This window comes from Meles meles, chromosome 7 (assembly GCF_922984935.1).
Source record: "Meles meles chromosome 7, mMelMel3.1 paternal haplotype, whole genome shotgun sequence".
Lineage (NCBI taxonomy): Eukaryota > Metazoa > Chordata > Mammalia > Carnivora > Mustelidae > Meles > Meles meles.
Window position 1 is genome coordinate 22,669,979 of NC_060072.1, and position 18,497 is coordinate 22,688,475.

General features: G+C 40.2%; 1 long non-coding RNA gene and 2 other non-coding genes across 3 annotated transcripts; 1 reads left to right on the forward strand and 2 right to left on the reverse strand.

Annotated features, from left to right (window-relative positions):
* Positions 1-4,989: 4,989 nt before the first annotated feature.
* Positions 4,990-5,061, reverse strand: TRNAW-CCA. Its single transcript has one exon. It is a non-coding gene; the product is annotated as a tRNA-Trp (tRNA).
* A 634-nt stretch (positions 5,062-5,695) lies between these two features.
* Positions 5,696-5,767, reverse strand: TRNAD-GUC. The gene has a single exon. It is a non-coding gene; the product is annotated as a tRNA-Asp (tRNA).
* A 122-nt stretch (positions 5,768-5,889) lies between these two features.
* On the forward strand, positions 5,890-17,003 carry LOC123947281. The gene is made up of 3 exons (XR_006819735.1): positions 5,890-5,935; positions 7,089-7,196; positions 16,895-17,003. It is a non-coding gene; the product is annotated as an uncharacterized LOC123947281 (long non-coding RNA).
* Positions 17,004-18,497: the final 1,494 nt, after the last annotated feature.

Here is an 18,497-nt window from a genome sequence, read left to right on the forward strand (position 1 = left end):
TAAAAAATTTAATTCATGACCTAAGACCTCATGGGAGCACTTCATACTGTCTGGCAAAACTATTCATTCACTGGATTAACCATTCATACCTTGGCTTCTCTACTCAAATCTTTTACATTCTTTTCTCCCCACCTATCCCCATTTTTAGTTGGTGAACTTTCATCATACTTTAGAAACTGGAAACCATCTGCAGGGAATGCCTCAACTTCAGAAAATCATTTCTGTGATCGTTTGCTCTTGCATCTTTCTTGTTTCAATGGAAAAGAGAGAACTCCTATCAGAAAGAACTCCCCCTTGTACTCTGGATCTCATCCTTCTCTCCCGCTCAAGACTTGATTCTTTGATCAATGCCTGTGAAATTTCTTAGGTTTTTTTTTTTTTTTTTTTTAAGTTTTAAGTAGGTTCCATGCCCAACATAGAACTTGAACTCATTCATGACCCTGAGATCAAGAGTCACATGCTCTACTGCCCTGTGAAATTTCTTTTTTTTTTTTTTAAAGATTTTATTTATTTATTTGACAGACAGAGATCACAAGTAGGCAGAGAGGCAGGCAGAGAGAGAGAGAGAGAGAGAGAGAGAGAGGAGGAAGCAGGCTCCCTGCTGAGCAGAGAGCCTGATGCGGGGCTCGATTCCGAGACCCTGGGATCATGACCTGAGCCCCCGAGACCCTGGGATCATGACCTGAGCCGAAGGCAGAGGCTTTAACCCATTGAGCCACCCAGGCGCCCCTGCCCTGTGAAATTTCTTAATTGGGAAAGACTTGGGCGCCTGGGTGGCTCAGTGGGTTATGCCTCTACCTTTGGCTCCGGTCGTGATCTCAGGGTCCTGGGCTTGGGTCCTGCATCTGGATCTCTGCTGGGCAGGGAGCCTGCTTCCCCTTCTCTCTCTACCTGCTGTTCTGCCTACTTGTGATCTCTAGCCATCAAATAAATAAATAAAATCTCAAAAAAAACCAGAATACTTAATTTTGTTGTATTCATACAAATAAAATTTTAAAACATCACCTTTTATGTTGAAACAGGTATTGGGTTTCATGTGTGTGTGTGTGTGTGTGTGCGTGTGTATGTTTAAACTCTTTAAAATGTTGCAGCATTGATACCTAAAGCCTTGGGAGACAGTGGAAAGATAATCTTATGTGAAGCCACAGCTTAAAAAAATAAATCAATGCAATGACTTTGTCAGAAAACTGTTCTGAAACTTTTTTTCCCATAAATCACTTGGGTAACTGCTTTCATTTTCCTTTTTGAAGTTTTAAATGTTATTAATGTACAGCTGACTTTTTTGTTTTTCATTATTCCATTTTGCATAGAGCTTGGTTGTGAATTTAAAGGTGTCACCTCAAAGAAAAGCAGATGTCCAAATACTACATGGTCATAAAAGTCATGTTCTTGACTTTTTTTTTTTTTAGAGAATATGAAAGTGTTTTTACAATACAGCATTAAGTAAAAAATAAGAAAACAGAAAGAGTCATATTGGAGTAAGATCTGCAAAGAACAGTGTGTATGGATATTTGTTTTTTTAAAAATATATACAAAGAAAAAAGACTAGATATAGACCAAAGTGTTTGTAGTAATTTTGTTTAGGTGGTGGGGAACAAGTAATTTTTGTTTTCTTTCTTATTTTTTCTGTATTTATCAAAATTTCTATGATGAACACACGCTTTAATAAACATAACTACTTTTCTTTTGGAATTAGTGTGAGAAATTAGGAAATCAGTTGGCTTATCAGAATTCAGTCTTTCGGTTTTATATTTCCAAAGCCTCCATTTTATCAGCTCATCAGTCTTCGGTAACTGATTAAAAATAATCTCAAAAGAGAAAGCTAGTTTATTAAGCAGGTGAAATCAATACTCAGAGCATTCTGTACTAGAGGATAAATCTACCTGGAAGAATAAATAAATGCCTGGAAAGGTCTTATTTTTTTTATTATTTATTTATTTATTTTTTTAAAGATGACTTTTTCTTCTTCTTTTTTTTTTTAAATTTTATTTATTTATTTGACAGAGAGAAATCACAAGTAGGCAGAGAGGCAGGGAGAGAGAGAGGGAAGCAGGCTCCCTACTGAGCAGAGAGCCCAATGCAGGACAATCCCAGGACCCTGAGATCAGGACCTGAGCTGAAGGCAGCAGCTTAACCCACTGAGCCACCCAGGTGCCCTGCCTGGAAAGGTTTTAGAGGAAAAGAACAAAATCACAGATTAAGTGGGAATTCAAATATGGATCTATATTTCAGAGCCTCTTTCCTGACATCATTCCTATATATTGGTTGTAGAAGTTAAAATGAAGTGTTGGATTTCAAGTTGTTTCAGAGTTATAGCAAGTCAGCAAATGGGCTATTCTAGGAAAGTACAGATGTCCAAACTTGGAAAGAAGCTGGAACCTGTGAAGTAACAGTTTTAGAGCTACAGCAGTGTAAATGATGACATGTATATATATATATATATATATATACTGACTTACAACATTTTTATGTATGTCTCATTTGATTCTTCTTTAAAGTTTTTTTTGAGTATAGTTAACACAATGTTAACATTAGTTTCAGGTGTACAACATAGTGACTGGACATCTTTAATGCTCAACACAAGTCTAGCTAACATCTGTCATCATACAATGCTGTTATAATGTCATTAACAATATTCCCTACGCTGTGCCTTATTTGATTCTCTTAACAACCCTGACAGGAGAGTGGGACCTCCAGTCTGGCCTTGCTCTATAGGTCAGTGGTTCTCAAACTTTAGCTGTCATCGGAATCACTTGGAAGGGTTAAAACTCTGAGTGTTAGGCCCCATCCCCATACTTTTCTGAGTCTGTAGGTATGGTATGGGACCTGAACATTTGCATTTCTAACTTGTTCACAGTGGGTACTGGTCTGGAAACAACAGCTTTAGGCCTTTTTTTTTTTTACATTCTTTATAAAGCCAGAGCTGATCTTGTCATAGTTTTGAATAATATTTACATTGCCTTTCAAATGAAATCCAAATTAGTTAGAAGGTTCTGAGTGATCTGATTCCTGTTTTACCTTAATAGATTTCTCTCTCTTTTCCTCTCCAGCCATATTGGAGTACTAGCATTCTCCAAAAACGCTGTATTAGTTTGCTAGGGCTGCTATCACAAAATGATTAATAAGGTAACATTATCTGCTCTACCTCACAAGAGTATGATTTTGTACGAATGAGATAACATGTTTGGTCCAAACTAAGATCAAATGAGTATTTTTACAGATATATTCTATACATGTAAAGGTTGCCAGGGGAGAAGGAATATAACTTATGTTATGGGCAGATTGTGACCCTTCACAATTCATATGTTGAAACCTAACCCCCACTATTTCAGAATGTGACTTTACTTGGAGATAAGGGCTTTTAAGAGATAATTAAGTTAAAACGAGCCCATTAGAGTAGGCCCTAATCCAAACTGACTGGTTTTCTTATAAAAGGAAACTTGGACATCAGCAGGGATGTGCACATCCAGAGGAATGACCATGTTAGGATACAGTGAGAAGGTGGCCACCTATAAGCCAAGGACAGTTCTCAGAAGAAACCAACCCTGCTGTCACTTGGATCTTGAACTTCTAGGCTCCAGAACTATGAGAAAATAAATTTCTTGTTTAAGCCTCCCAGTCTGTGGTCTTTTGTTATGGCAGTTCTAGCAAACTAATATGAACTACTTTTGTAATTGAATAAATCAGACCCCAAGGATATTAAGTGACAGTGCTTGATTCATGGAAGACATTCATATATATCTACCGCCTTAAAGTAACATAGCAAACTTTTATTCTTGAAGAGCCTCCTTTATGAGGCCTTCTTGAGCTACCCAAGGCAGAGTTAATGTCCCTATTTTAGCATCTACATACCATTCTGTTCATGTTACTTTCATGGCACTTAGCCCAACATATTACAGTATTTGGTTACTCAGTGTATCCCTCAGTCCTGAGCACAGTACTAGGCTCATCATAGTTGGTGGTTCATATCTGTTGGAATGGTCTAATCTCAATCCATCCAAATAGGAGAAAGAAGAACAAACTACCCAAAGTGAAAATATGATGTCCAGCTATACTGCTGTTTTAGGTTAAATCATAAGAAATTAGTACTTGATATTTTCAAAACACTGAGCAGAAACACTCAGGGACTTTTATGGAACATGGCCAATAAAGATCTAAAAATATTTCTCATCATCTTGCTATTCATTTTTTGTACAACAAATGTTTGACACGTGCTTGTCAGGAAATATTCAGTACTAAGAGTTCTGGAGCTCACAATGGTTACTAAGCTTTGCTCCCTATTAAAGAGATTAATTGAAAGTGATATCTGACTTGTCCCCACTCATATGAATTGGTGAAAATACAAAGGGGGCATTGATAATATCACTTAGGCCCAAAGGCTTCTAGCACGTTCTTTCAACAATTTCCCCACCTTTATTATAAAATATTTAGTAAAGACAAGGATATGTGTAGTAAGTACCTTGTTTGGCAACTTTGGGTGACCCTTGGCAGGTCTCTATTCCTCTGTCTGTCAGAGGAATAGGGACTGTAAAAGTGGGATACTAATCACACGTTGTAAGATTGCTTATTGGCACACAGGCTAAGATGTGTCAACTGCAGCAATATGCAAAGTTAGAAATTTTACTCTATTGTCCTTGCTTTCAAAAGGGTCTAACACCATTTTTGGGAAAACAGCATGCACATTTCTTCTGAAGGAGGGTTGGACTGATATGCCCACTAGTGCACAGTAGTAATAGTCCACATTTCTATGTATTATGAACATTAAATGACAAAAACTCAATTTACAAATCCAAACAGTACAAAATGATCATCAGCGTTAACAATGCGATATAAAGTCAGCCTTATCTTTTCGCACCCTAAGGATTACTAGGATTACATTTGAAGAAGTAAGATTTAATCTTAAAATTAAAGCATTTTCGAAAAACGGCGGAAATACTCCTGGATCTCAAGAAGCCAGTGTTTTTTTTTAAAAAAGCTTATAAAAGCCCATGACCCCGACGTGATTCGAACACGCAGCCTTCTGATCTGGAGTCAGACGCGCTACCGTTGCGCCACGAGGTCCTGCTGGGCTGTGGCTCGCGCAGTTTCTTAGGACTCAAGTAACATGGCGTTTCTTCCGGACATGCATCTCTTTTCAATTCTTTCCTTGCCCCTCCACCCGGTACATGTTGAAGCTAGAGACTGCTCACTTTAGCGCCCAAATTTTACTGATCGCCAGCCCTCCACTTAACTTGAGACGGGACCAGCGAAGGCGGGAAAACTGAGTTTCCCTTTCAGTAGGGTCCCCAGGGTCAAGGAAACTGCTCCTTCCTCTTCGACAGCAATTTCCGTTCTTAGCCGTCCCTTTAGGGGCGGAAACTCCGCCTTCTCTCTCCCCTCCCCCCTTCGGGTTCGGCGACAGGTTCATGACCTCAAGTTGGAATTTGGCGGGCGTCGCTGCGCAGGCGCACGCCTGTGCCAGCGCCCCTCTGGTAGCTGGCGCGGAGGAGCGTGTGGCTCCTTTTCTCTTCCAACAATACGGAGCTTTTTATGTCAGGGAAGGCTTTTATTTCAAGGTGAGCATTAAGCTTAAGAGGCACCTGTGGTAAAAGACACACTTATAAGAGATATCTACATATTGTATTTGTGAGCAGGTTTGACGCCATGGAGTTGAATTATAAGGAAAAGAGCAATTGGATTAGTAAAATTCAACCATCTCCCCGTCGGGGAATTGAACCCCGGTCTCCCGCGTGACAGGCGGGGATACTAACCACTATACTAACGAGGAGCCGTTCGCGAGCTTTTCCAAATATGCCCTTCAAATGTAGAAAAGATTCCCTCCCCTGGCTCATTTCCTTTACGCTTACCACCCGGAAGTGTGGAAAATGCGAACACTGGGACAGCTCGTCCTCTCACTATCCCCTCTGGGCACTTCGACTTGTCGTTGGTGGAAAGGGTAAATTATTTAGAATAAGTGAAACAAAATGCGCTTCCAGTTTGAGTAGTGATGAATTAATGAAAATTGTTTTCCGGAGCTCTATGCTTTCCAGATGATTTAGGTTTCTGAAGGGAGGTTTTTAATTTAATAGTGACCAAGGGGATGTGACTTGAAGCAGAACTTTACCTTCACAAATTTTTATTTTCATTCTGAAGTCGAAGTTCAAGGGCATCATATGGTTGCCAGATGTCCAGGGCAGTCAGGGTTGTCCCACAATACAGTGCCTCTTCAAACAATTTTTAAGCTTTTGTGACACAAAGGGGCTCATGCATTGGACCAGCTGTGGCCAAATGTAATTCTGTTGGCTGATTTTTTTTTTCCCCCTGTACTTCGGTCTCTTTCCTGAGGCGTCTACAGTTTGCTTGAAAATGATAAACACATAAGTGGCAAAATAATAATACATTTAAATAACTCAATAAGGATGTGTCAATTAAACAGAGGGTTAAGGAGGTGTGTTAATAGAATAATTTGTACCATTGTTAGTTTCCTCATAAACAGGATCAAACCTCTTCCTGGGACAACCCCCCACATAAACTTTTGACATTATCTCTAAATAAGCAAATTTGTAGAGTCACAAACTGACATGACTGAAAGTTTTCATTGTAGAACTTGAATTTATGGAATCCATTCCTTGTAGTGTAAAGAATTAACACAATTTGGGGGGATCATCGGTTACATGGTGTTCTCCATCTGATGAAAGGGATTATTTATTGCAGACTTTAAAAAATGGCAATTTTTGAGGCCAGTTTTGGCATATATTTTCACTTTAAATACACCAAAAACCTCAATAAAACTCCATGTCCTGTGGCTTCTTCTACTTCTAACTCTCTAGTAACTCTTATGAAGTCTAAAAGGCACTGTGATGACTATGATGATTTCTTTTTCCTTGTAAGAGTTAAAGAATTTGTCCCAGGTGTTTCTGTTGGCAAATTTCCAACGGCAGTTGGAACCCAAATTAATTTAACACAGCTTGTCTTCACCCTCCATCACTCCCACTGGGGAAGCTTGATCCTCGTCCCTCAGAAGAGACATCGTCCTCTCCACCTAAGCTGTGGTAAAGCTATGCCAGTGTTCATACATGTGTTTCTATGTGTTTTTTTTTCCTCCCTAGGGAAATGAAGAAGCAGCCTGAGTCAGCAGAGATCATGGAGCAGGAAGCACCACCTGCTGCCCATTTTCCTAAAATGGAAAGGAACAGAGGATAATTAACCTGAACAGGGTAAGGGAGCTCAGAGATTCCTCACCGTCAGCACTGGGTGAAAGTAAAGGTTAAAATCTGACTGGCAGTAGAGAGGGCACAGAACTCTCTTTGGAGGTGAATAGCATGGCGACAATCAATGTTATTGAAAGTTTCAAATCTTGCTCTACCTAAATAATTGGTTGTCTAGCTTATCACAGCTTGCAGAACCATTCACATTCATTTCATCTTCTCCACAGTCCTGGGAGGTTACTAGGGCGGGTGATTTTTTTTTTTTTTTAAAGATTTTATTTATCTATTTGACAGACAGAGATCACAAGTAGGCAGAGAGGCAGGCAGAGAGAGAGGGGGAAGCCGACTTCCCACTGAGCAGAGAGCCCAGGGCGGGCTCCATGCGGGGCTCGATTCCAGGACCCTGAGATCATGACCTGAGCCCAAGGCAGAGGCTTAACCCGCGAAAACACCAGGGTGTTTTATCCCTATTTTACAGGAGGAGAAAGAGAATCGTGTAGAGTCACACAGATAGGAAGTGGTGAGAGGCCAGGACTCACTCAAGCCTCAACTGCAAATCTTGTACAGAATTCACCCTGCTGTATAGTTCCGCATACTTGTACATTAACAAATCATGTGTTAGGGAGAGAAAATTCTTTATCACTAGTATCAACATACTGTGTCACACTCGTTCCTGTATTAATATTTACTAGTCTCTAATTGCTTAGGCACTGTAGTTATTCATTCACTATTGAACCTACAATGTGTCAGACGTTGGTTTAGACACATGGGGAGGTTTTTTTTTTTTTTTAAAGATTTTATTTATTTGACAGAGAGAGATCACAAGTAGACAGAGAGGCAGGCAGAGAGAGAGAGAGGGAAGCAGGCCCCCGCTGAGCAGAGAGCCCAATGCGGGACTCGATCCCAGAACCCCGAGATCATGACCTGAGCCGAAGGCAGTGGCTTAACCCACTGAGCCACCCAGGCGCCCCTCACATGGGGAGGTTTTAATGGATACTTTTTGTTTTTGTGGAGCTTATATTCTAATAGAAGGAAGGTAGACAATAAACAAGGGATATAATATATGAATATGCCAGATGGTGACAAGAGTGGAAATAGAAAAAAGTAGCATTATAAGGGACTTTAGAGAGTGGCAAATTAAATACAATGGTCGAAGAGGCCTCATTTTAATAAGGTAGCATTTGAGCAGAGTTGAAGTAAGGGTGTGGTCGTATAGTTATCTAGAAGACTTGTGGGGCTTTGGAGGTTATTGTAAAGATTTTATTTATTTGACAGAGAGATAGAGAGAGCACAAGCAGGCAGAGGGAGAAGAGGCTTTCCACCGAGCAGAGAGCCCAACATGGGGCTCAAACCCAGGACCCTGGGATCATGACCCAAGCCAAAGGCAGCCACCCAACTCACTAAGCCACCCAGGTGCCCCAAGATTTTGACTTTTATTCTGAGGGGAAATGAGTTGCTGTAGGTTTTTGAGCAGAGACATGACCCAGTCTAATTTATGTTTTAGAGTTTTGGGCTACTGGGTTGAGAATAGACTGTAGAGGGCCAAGAGCAGAAGCAGGGAGATCAATGAGGTCTATTGTAATAACCCACGTAGGAGGTGAGGTGGTTCAGGCCAGCCTGAGAGTTGTGGAGAATGTGAGAGGTGCTCAGATATTTTGAAGGTAGAGTCTTCCTGACAGAACTCCCTGACAGCATGAATGTGAGGTGTAAGAGTAAAAGAGAAATGAAAGATGCTTCCAAATTTTTTGGCTTAAGCAACTGGAAGGATAAAGTTGGTATCAACTCAAGCGGAGAAGAGTAGTGCACGACTTCAGACGGCATCATCGATATTGATAGTCTCTGTGAAGGGAGCAAGAATTCCTGTCCCCTTTAATGTCCTTCTTGCTAGACTGAGAATCAAACTGACACGAGACAGATTTCAGGGTTGTGAGATTGAGCCCTATGTTGGGCTCTGTGCTGGGCATGGAGGCTGCTTAAGATTCTCTCTCCTTCTGCTCCTCCCCAACCCTCTTTAAAAAAAGGAAAAAAATTGACATGAGACATATTAATAGGAAAAAAATAAAATTTAATAACATACATACAGGGAATCCATTCAGACATGGAAATTCCAAAGACAGGCAAATGAAGTATATATGTCATTAGGAACTGAGAAGGGGTAGGGGTCTTGGTCTTCAAAAGGAAGGCATGTGTTCTTCAGGCAGAATGAAAAAGAGTAAATAAATACGTTGTAAAGGAGTGTGTGCTGGGCTACTCAGAAGCAGTGGGACAAAGAGAGGACTTTAACCAAATAGGCCTTGCTAGGTTTCTCCCTGTCTACCATACTTAGCTCATATTGTAATAGCTCATATTGTAATGTAGTTACTTATATCTCAATTCTTTTAGGCAGCTGTGGATTGGCTCATGAGCTTTTTCTGAATCAGCTCAGTTTGGCTTGCTTTTTATTTTTTATTTTTTAAACATTTAATTTATTTATTTGACAGAGAGAGATACAGCGAGAGAGGAAACACAAGCAGGGCCAGTGGGAGAAGGAGAAGCAGGCTTCCTGCTGAGCAGGAAGCCCGATGTAGGGCTCGACCTCAGGACCCTGGGATTGTGACCTGAGCCGAAGGCAGATGATTAACGACTGAGCCACCCAGGCGCCTCTTGGCTTGCTTTTTAACTCAAAATAACATTAATGCCAACGTGGCCCATTTTGGGGCAGCCTCCCCTTGGCCCCCAAAAAGAACACACTGGGGAGGAGGCAGGGCACCATTCACACAAATGCTGTGGTTGGCCCTCCTTGGAAGAGTACAATATGGCAGCTCTGCATGAGGAGCAGTATTTGGGGGGATAATCAGCATTTCAGTTTGGGCTGTGTTCAGGTTGAGACATGGAGTAGGTGGTTGAACATCACTGTGGAGTACTCACTGTACAAGCCACGCGTTGTGCTCTGTGCTGGAGGTGCCGGGAAGAACAAAGACCCTGATCTCAAGGAGTTTTCATTTGAGCGAAGGAGACACATATCATTAATCAAAGAATAATAACAACAAGAAAGTAAAATCATAATTGTGACAGTTACTAAGAAGAAGATGCAGAAGGAAGAGCTTTCTTGGTAGATAGAGTTGTATGTGCAAAGGTTATAGGAACTGAGGAAGTGTGGTGACTAGAGGGGTTGAAAGGGGGTGGAAGTGGGTAGGGATCCTGAGGAGGACCGTGGGAGAGATGAGGGTGAATGGCCCATGGCAGTAGGGTGGGCGATGCAGGATCTCTCAAGCTGTGTTAACCTTTTCTTGGCCTCTTGTTCATTTTAAAATAAATGTGTTTTTTGCTTATTTACTATTTTTAGAGTTTATTGGGGAATAACTTTTTAAAAAAGATCTTATTTATATATCTGAGAGAGAGAGAGAGAGAGAGAGAGAGAGAGAACACAAGCAGGTAGAAGGAGAGGGAATAGCAACTCCCGAATGAGCAGGAGCCTGACCCAGGGCTTGATCTCCGGACTCTGAGATCATGACCTGACCCAAAGGCAGGCACTTAATGGATTGAGCCACCAGGTGCCCCTGAAGTATAATTTATATCTAGTAAAATAAATTCTTTTTTAGGTGTACTGTTCTATCAGTTTTGACCACAATCAAGTTATAGACTATTTCCATCACTCCTTTCATTCCTACCACAAACTTCCCTTAAGTTCCTTTGCAGTCAATCCCTTCCTTCCAGCCCCGGGCATCACCGATATGATGTCCATGTCCAGAATATCAAATTAATGGAAAGGTACAGTTTGTATTCTTTTGAATATGGCATCTTTCAGTTTGCGTGGTGCTTTTCAGCGTTTCCTGTACCAGCGAGATTTTTTTTTCCCCTATTGCTGATTAGTGTACCACTGAATGGATGTTTCTCCACTCACTAGCTGATGGACGTTTGAGTTGTTTCCAGTTTTTGACTATTATAAACACAGCTATTATAAACATTAGTGTTGTTAAAAAGAAACCAAGGACCAAAACAGAGTCACTTTGCTATACTCCACCAAGACCTGTTTGCAGTTTCAACCTCTCTGTGAGGAGTGAAATTTTATTTTATTTATTTTTTAATTTAAAAAAATATTTATTTATTTGACAGAGAGTTAGAGAGCACAAGCAGGCAGAGTGGCAGGCAGAGGGAGAGGGTGAAGCCGGCTCCCTGCCGAGCGGAGAGCCCGATGTGGGACTCGATTCCAGGACCCTGGGATCATGACCTGAACCAAAGGCAGCCGCTCAACCGACTGAGCCACCCAGGCACTGGAAGAGTGAAATTTTAAACCAGTCAGTCTGGAATTTCCTCGTCCACACTTGTGAGGTAATATGGATGATAAGACCACCTGCTCTGCCCCTTAAGGGGAAGGTGAACTTGCCTGAAACCATCTTTTCTTTTGCTAACAATCTTCCTGTTTCTGCCTATAAAATTCTATTCGGTACAGTTCCTTGCAGCTCCTTTCTACTTAGAAGATGGGATGCTCCCCAATTTATGAATCATTGAATAAAGTCAATTAAGTCTTCAAATTTATTCAGTTGAGTTTTGTGTTTTAATAGTACACAGGTTTTTGTATCTTCATTTCTCTTGGGTCAATACCTAGGAGTAGGCTAGCTGGGTCTTGGCATGCATGTAAGTTTGCCTTTATAAGAAACTACCAACCTAACTGGAATATTTTGCATTCCCACTGCCCATACATGAGCATTCTTGTTGTTCCCCATCTTTGCTAGCACTTGAGATTGTAAGTAGTTTTTATCTGAGTCATTCTGATAGGTGTGTAGTAGGATCTCTGTGTGGTGAATGGGTCTTTCCCTAATGAATAATGATGTTGAGCATATTTTCATGGGTTTATTTAAGGATCTTAATATTTTGCCTATTTTTCAATTGGGTTGTTTTCTTACTGAATTTTGAAAGTTTTTTTTGTATATTCTGATTACTTGTTTTTAAAAATCTGATATATATCTTGGGATATATCAACACATATATGATATATCTTGGGAGATGCTTTTTCTGTCAAGCTGTGCCTGGTTTTTTTCACTCTCTTAAAGAATTTTTTTTAATAAAGATTTTATTTATTTATTTAACAGAGAGAGAGAGAGATCACAAGTAGGCAGAGAGGCAGGCAGAGAGAGAAGGGGAAGCAGGCTCTCTGCTCAGCAGGGGCTCCATCCCAGGACACTGAGACCCTGAGCCGAAGGCAGAGGCTTAACCCACTGAGCCACCCAGGCACCCCTTTCTTAAAGAATTTTTGATTTTTTAAAAATTTTAACTTGTATAGCTTTTTTTAAAAAATTTAAATTTAATTAGCCAACATATAGTAAGTACATCATTAGTTTCAGATGTAGAGCTCAGTAATTCATTAGTTGCCTGTAACACCCAGGGCTCATCCCATCATGTGCCCTCCTTAATACCCATCACCCTGTTACCCCATTCGCTCACCCACCTCCCCTCCAGCAGCCCTCAGTTTGTTTCCTATAGTGAAGAGTAAAGAATTTTTTATTTTATCAGAGCATAATGACCTTGTGTTTCTTCCCTTTTTTTCTGTATTATTTTCACTTCCTCAACTTAACCGTTGAACACAGTGTAAACAAGAGCTTGGGCCAGCTCACTACTCAACATTCTCTTTTCCCTTTCCGCTCCTCCATAAATATAGAAGAGTCTAAATTGCTCCTGGTAGTTTTTGGATTCTAGAATCATTCATTCACAGAAACATGATTTACATTTATTAAAATGCAACACTTCTATGCAAATATGAAATGAACCCTCCATAAACATTAAAATTCAGTATAAAGGTGAATGTGTATGGTTTGGGCCTGGAAGACAGACTTAGGTGGGTACAAGTTTAGATTATTAAAGGAAAAAAGTTTCTATTGACGATGCTCAGACTTCACCATCTCCCAGCGTAATTATCTAAATAATCCAGGGTTAAAACTGAGAGGCAAATCTCCCCCCACACCCCGTCCAATCAACACTGTAGTCTTTTCCTTCTCATTAAACACTCCCCCCCACAAAAAAACAACAAACTACAACAAAAAACCCTACTTTGTTGATCTGGTATTTGTGCCAGGTATGGAGATAGACAATGGGGACAAACATATGAATAATATTCACTTCCTGTCCTCGAAAAACTCATGGTCCACGGGGGAGGTGGACCCTCTTGCTGTTAGTTTGTTAAATGCTTGGTGGGAACATTGTCCATCTTCCTGAGAGCCTACCATGAATAGGCTCTGTTTTAAGTGTTTTACATAAGAAGAAGAGAACTATTTAATGTTTGTTACAATCCTGTAAATTTGGTACAGTAATTCTTCCCCTTTTATAGATGATGAAACTGAGGCACAAGAAGGTTAAGGTCCCAAAGAAACAAAGTTATGCATAGTAGGGTAATCTGCTGTGGGACTCCAAAAAAGGAAAGAGTGGGTCTACGGGGGCAGGGAGAGGGGTGGGTTTCAAAGAAAACCACTTTCAGCTGGGTCTTTAAAAGATGATGATGTGGTTTGAAAGAGAAGGGAAAAGATTTTCCAGCACTTCTGGAAGAGGGAAGCACTAACAAAGGCTCAGAGCTTGTGAAAGAGTATGTGGGATTTCGGAAACCCCAAGTCGAGGGCCTGCTGCTGTTGGGAGAGGATTGCAGGAGGCAGGAAATGTCTTCACTGTTCATTATAATGCACAGTTGGGGATAGTTAAAAATCACAGACTTTGAGGAGCTGGCAGGAACCTTACATGTCTTTTCAACCCTTTCATTTATATAGGTAAGGAAACAGGCCCAGAGGGCTCCAGTGACTTCCCTAATTCTCAGGGTGGAGAATGTCACCCCTTTTCCCTTTATTTGTTGCAGTGATGCAAGGGAATCTAGGGCATCAGATCTTGGCATCACCTTTCCTGTGGATAACTCTTCTTGGGCTGTTCTCAGCTTCTTTTCCTTTGAGAAAGCCACCTGCTGGCATTGGCTACAAGCTTCAGGGTCATTGATTTCCTGTTCCTGAATTTTCATGCCTTGCAGACCACCTGCTCTGGTTTGCTGGTGTTAATAATGGCACTTGTTGATCTGTCTGGCCTTGGGGCAAGCACTGGCCCCACTGGGAGGACCACTGGGTCCTATTGACCCACACTTTCTCCTAACCCTTTGGAGATCAGTTTTGGGGTCAGTTTTCAGACACCGGAAGGTCAAATTCATTTAGCTTATTTGGGGTGGGATGAAATAGTGTCTACTTCTTTACTTTGTCTTTAGCTCTTTCTTCTTCTAAATATAAAGAAACAAAAATTCCTACCTTAAATAGTCAGGTCTGGCATTGAAGTTGCCATCTTAGGAAAAAAGCTGCCTCTAACACTTCTGAAATTTCTTCTATTTGTGAGTCACTCATGTAATTAGCAAGGTTATCAGAATTTATTGGTAAAAATCAAATTGATAATACAGTAAATGAGAACAAAACTAGCACAAAATAGTATGCAGAATACTATTTTTTCTATGCATTTATAAATATTTTTAAATCTTTTTAAAAAAGTTTATTTATTTAAGTAATCCTTACACATAAGCTGGGGCTCAAACTCACAACCTCCCACCCACCCCCAAGATCAAGACCTCCTGCTCCTTGGAGTGAGACAGTCAGGAGCCCCTGCATTTATAAATGCTGAAAGAAGTCTGTTAAGAAATATGTGCAAATATTAAAAGTAGTTATATCTGGGTGAAAGCGTGTTGATGATCCCTATTGTTTTTGCTATTCTCTATTTTCCAAATTTTCTACCCTGGGCATATATTATTCTTGAACTCAGAAAAACAATAACTTTAAAAAAAAAAGTTACTAATACCAAGCAAACAGCGTAAATGCACACCTGTGATATAGTCTTCCCTAGAACTATAATAATAACCAATTCTACTCTGATTTTCCCGGTTAGTTGAAGATTTCATTTTGCAGTTTAAATTGTTTTACTTCCTTAAGGTAGGGACGTGAAGGGATGAGGAAGCGAACTTCAACGTCAGTAAAACTGGGTGTGCAGCCTTTTTTCCTTGTCCCTTTGTCTTCCGGCCCCTGCGTTCCCAGTCTTTTGTTGTTCTCGACCAGGATTTTGACTCAGGATTTAAAGAAAAACAAGTGCCGGCCTTCCGCACGCCCTCTGGTGTCCCAGTGAGGCATAACTAGACATAACCCACGAAGGGCCATTTTCACACAACACTCACTGCATATGATGATGCCTGGAGACGAGAACGTCTGGCATTTTAGAGGAAGAAATCACACGTCAAAAGCTTGGCAGGTTTAGTCTTTGAAACTATAGGGGTGGCTATTGATTTTTAAAAAAACACTTAAAATCAGTATCTGCATATTTAAAAGAGATCTAATATTAAGTATATTCTGAAAGTAGTCAGCTTAGGTTTCTGCTTCTGAACCTAAGAAAGCCAAATTTAGTTCTGTAATTCTAGCAAGTCAATACTTTGGAGTAATTGCCAACACATTAGGTGAAAGAGGTCTGGATACTTAGACTTTAGCTTGACTCCTGATAATGATTTCTGCCTCTTTTAGGTTTATCACAATACTATAAGAGTTGATACTGAGGGGCGCCTGGGTGCCTCAGTGGTTTAAGCCGCTGCCTTCGGCTCAGGTCATGGTCTCAGGGTCCAGGTCATGATCTCAGGGTCCGGGGATCGAGTCCCGCATAGGGCTCTCTGCTTGGCAGGGAACCTGCTTCCCTCTCACTCTCTCTGCCTGCCTCTCTGCCTACTTGTGATCTCTCTGTCAAATAAAAAAAAAAAAAAAAAAAGAGTTGATACTGAAAGTCCTTTTTGTTTGTTTGTTTATGTATGTATGTATGCATGCATGTAAGTAATCTGTGCACCCTACATGGGGCTCAAACTCACAACGCTCAGATCAAGAGTCACGTGCTCTTCTGAGCTAGCCAGCCACCCCTGAAAGTCCTTTTCTAATGTAATTTATTCATATTGCATTTTTTCATCAAACTTGTGTTTTTAAAAATTACATTTCCACTGAAGAAATAAAACAGTAAAAACAAAAACCCCACAAAGCAAACCAATATAAGCAAATAATATTTTTGTTTTAAATATTTATGAACTGACAAGATCCCAGGCTTTAAACTTTATTTGAATGGGTGTTGAGAAGGCAAAACTTTACCTCTGTTCTCTTAGGGATCTATACTGGGTCTGAGAATTAATCTGACATAAAATAGACTAACAGGAGAAAAACATCTAGTTTTTACAAAATGTGTGTGTGCCTCCCTCCGCCCCGTTGGAAAATGAAGGCTCAAAGAAGTGGCAAAACCTAAATGCTTATATTATCAGTTTGAACAAAGAGAGCCAATTTTGGACAAGGAACCAAAATATATGGGGAGGCTAGAGGAAGATAAGAGTTATTTTAACAAGATCTGTTTGTACAGAATTCTCTCAGCCTTGAAACCCCATCTCTGGTGATAAGCATAGTTCTTTCCTTTTGGTGTAAGAAGGATACTTTTCACATGTGAGTTTTATCTCCTGCTTTTAGGGAGGAAAACCTGCTGCTTTCCAAATTATTTTTCCAAAGTAATTCTTATGCCAAAGTGGCATATTTTGGTGTGGCATGTTCTGCTACCTTTCATAGGTAATTCGTGCACAAAATATGAAATTCAGTAAGTACCAAAGTATATACAGAAGAAAGTCTCTCTTCCATCTCAAGTGATGTGAGGATTCAGTAGCTCACTGAGGTCATCAAGAGCTCTGGGTTCTTCTTTTTCCTCAGGTGTGTTTTCTATACAATCCTATACAAATCGACTTTTCATGATTGTCCCTTCATGGTTACAAGCTGCAACTCCAGACAACATGGCCACTTTTGAGGTTGGAGCATGAGGTAGGAAGCAATTTGAGCAAATGTTCCTTTTGAATTTGTCCCTTTTAACAGGAAGAAAATCATTCTGGAAGCACTCTGAGGTTGTTTTCCTGTTTCTTTAGCCAGTATTGGATCACAAGGAGATTGGGAAAGTGACTATCTGGCAAAAGGAAATGAGTAGTGATTAAAAATACCAGTTTTTAGTATTCTAGTCTTCTTTGCTATTTTTAAGAACAGAAATTTGTTCACATAACACTGTTTTTCCTTAATTTAACAATAATGTTTTAATCACTTTTGTGTCTGGAGATATGCCCAGAAAATTATATAATTGCGTTAACATTTAAATCAAAGGCATATGTTTTGAAAGCATTCTGATCACATCCTTTCTTTTTCTGAAATCCTTCCAAGTCTTCTTACTGTTGATTTAATTCCATTTTTCCTCATTATTAATGAGTATCTTTTCATAACTTATCTGTCATTTGTACTTTCTCTAAAACTAGTTTGGGTTCTAATTTTCTTCCAGAGTGGACTGGAGGACTCCAGGTGGAGTCATGTTAGAATGGAAGGGCATAGTTTAGAACAGCAACTGAACCAGTGGTGCTATCATCTTTATTTAAGGATTACTAGAGATGACCGTGTTTCCCAGTTTGCCTGGAACAGCCCCAGCTAGCACTTTGTTGTCCCGTGTATTTTTTTTTTTAAGATTTTATTTATTTATTTGACGGAGAGAATGATCACAAGTAGGCAGAGAGGCAGGCAGAGAGAGAGGGGGAAGCAGGCTCCCTGCTGAGCAGAAAGCCCGGGGCTCAGTCCCCGGACTCAAGAGATGATGACCTGAGCTAAAGGTAGAGGCTTAACCCACTGAGCCACCCTGGTGCCCCTGTCCCAGGGTATTTTATTAATAGCACTCCATTCACTCTCAAAAGTGTCTTAGTTTGGATGAAAATTATACAGTCACCTCTTATTTGAAGTATACATCAAAATCTGGAATCTCCATTAGTTGGTACAGGATTATCATGAAGACTAGGGTTTGGTCTGCTTCCTTTAATGTTGTATCCCCAAAGCTAGAACAGAAAATGCTTAAATATGAATGAATCAATAAATAAACTCATTACTTGGAGCTTGGCACATTGCCACCTGAGCAACTGGATTCTGTTAGCAGGGAATCTGGAGGAAAGGTTTTGGGGTATACAACTAATGGTGCCTGCCAAAATATGCATTTCAGATTTTGATAGATATTGTCAAATTGTTCTCCTCAGGGGCTGAGCCAGTTTATCCTCCCACCAGCAATATGTGAGAGCATCTGTTTTCCTAACCTTCATCTACATGGTGTTATCAAAATTTTAATCTGACAATCTGGTAGTTTTAATTTGCATTTCCCTTATTATGGAGAAGATTGAGCATATTTTCATATATTTAAAAGCCATTTGAAATTCTGTTTCTGGGAACTTTTGTTCATTTCCTTTGCCCATTTTCAATTAAGTTATTGGTCTTTTTCTGATTGATTTGTAGGAAT